Below are 1,220 nucleotides of genomic sequence, written 5' to 3' on the forward strand. Positions count from 1 at the left end.
TTCTACCGGGACCTGCTGCGGATTGCGGAGAGTCCGGGAAAACGCGGTGGGACTTGAGCGGGGGCCGCCGGGCAGGTGGCGGCACAAGGAGCGGGGTCTCAGGTTGCAGCTAGGCAGGGCTAGGCTGGATACTAGGAAAGGTTTCTCAGGAGGAGGGTGGGGAAGCAGTGGAAGGGGCCATGGCATCGCCATCCTTGGAGGGTGTTAAGACCGGGCAAGAGGAAGTATTGACCAGGATGGCGTAGCTGGGGACGGCCCTGCTTGGCTGGATAGAGCATTTTTCACCCCATGGGTCACAACCCAAAAGTGGGTTGCAAAGAGATAACGAAAGGATGGGGGATTAATGCATTAATTTAAAAAATGGATTAATAAACCTTTAAAATGGATTTTCCTTTAAAGGAGAAAAAGGTAGGAAGCTGTGGGGCTCCCCTTGGGGCTGGCAGAGCTCCAGCCTGCGAGGGGCTCCCTCTGCCCCACCCCCTGCAGGCAGGGGGAAGCCTGTCAGGACCTGCTGCCCATGTTTAGAAATGGGTTCTGGTATAAAAAGGTTGGGAACTGCTGCCCTAGGCGACCTCCTGAGGCCCTTGCCAACCCTCGTTTTCTGTGATTCTGCAAAACCCAGGCAGGTTGTTAGGCACAGACGCTGACTTGTTCCCTTACGTGAGAAGCGGCCCTCCGGAATGGGTAAGACAAGCAGCGTCCCTGAGGTTTTCATGTCGCTGTCGGCACATCGCGCAGATGCTACGATTCGGGCACTTGCCGACGTGTTTTGGGACTATGTCAGCTATCCTTGGAGGGGATCCCTGTTTGCATCCATTGTTGGCCTGGATGGAGCTGCAGTTGTTCTGTGGGGATCTTCATGTTTCACAGCACAACAAAGGACTGCTGGTGCCAGGCTCTGCTTCTGCTGAGAAACCATGAAACTGACTCACTCCTGTCAATTTCTAGACAGATATTAGAGGAATAAGTTGTTCACAGAGGGAAAAAAAAAAAGTAGTAGTAGTACAAAGCATCAATGACATATGAACAGCTGAGCCCAGGTGGTTCTGGATGAATTAGTAGGCATGCTTAAATCAGTTTAAGACATAACTGCTCTACAGGAGTATGAATGCGCATGTTACATTAAGCAGAGGATACATTATGTTAGACTTGTCAGGCTGATCATTTTCATGATTGCAAAACTTGCACCAATCTTCCCCCCCCCCCCCCCCAAAAAAAAA

This window comes from Gavialis gangeticus, unplaced genomic scaffold (genome assembly GCF_001723915.1).
Source record: "Gavialis gangeticus isolate Ggan-Ray unplaced genomic scaffold, GavGan_comp1, whole genome shotgun sequence".
NCBI lineage: Eukaryota > Metazoa > Chordata > Crocodylia > Gavialidae > Gavialis > Gavialis gangeticus.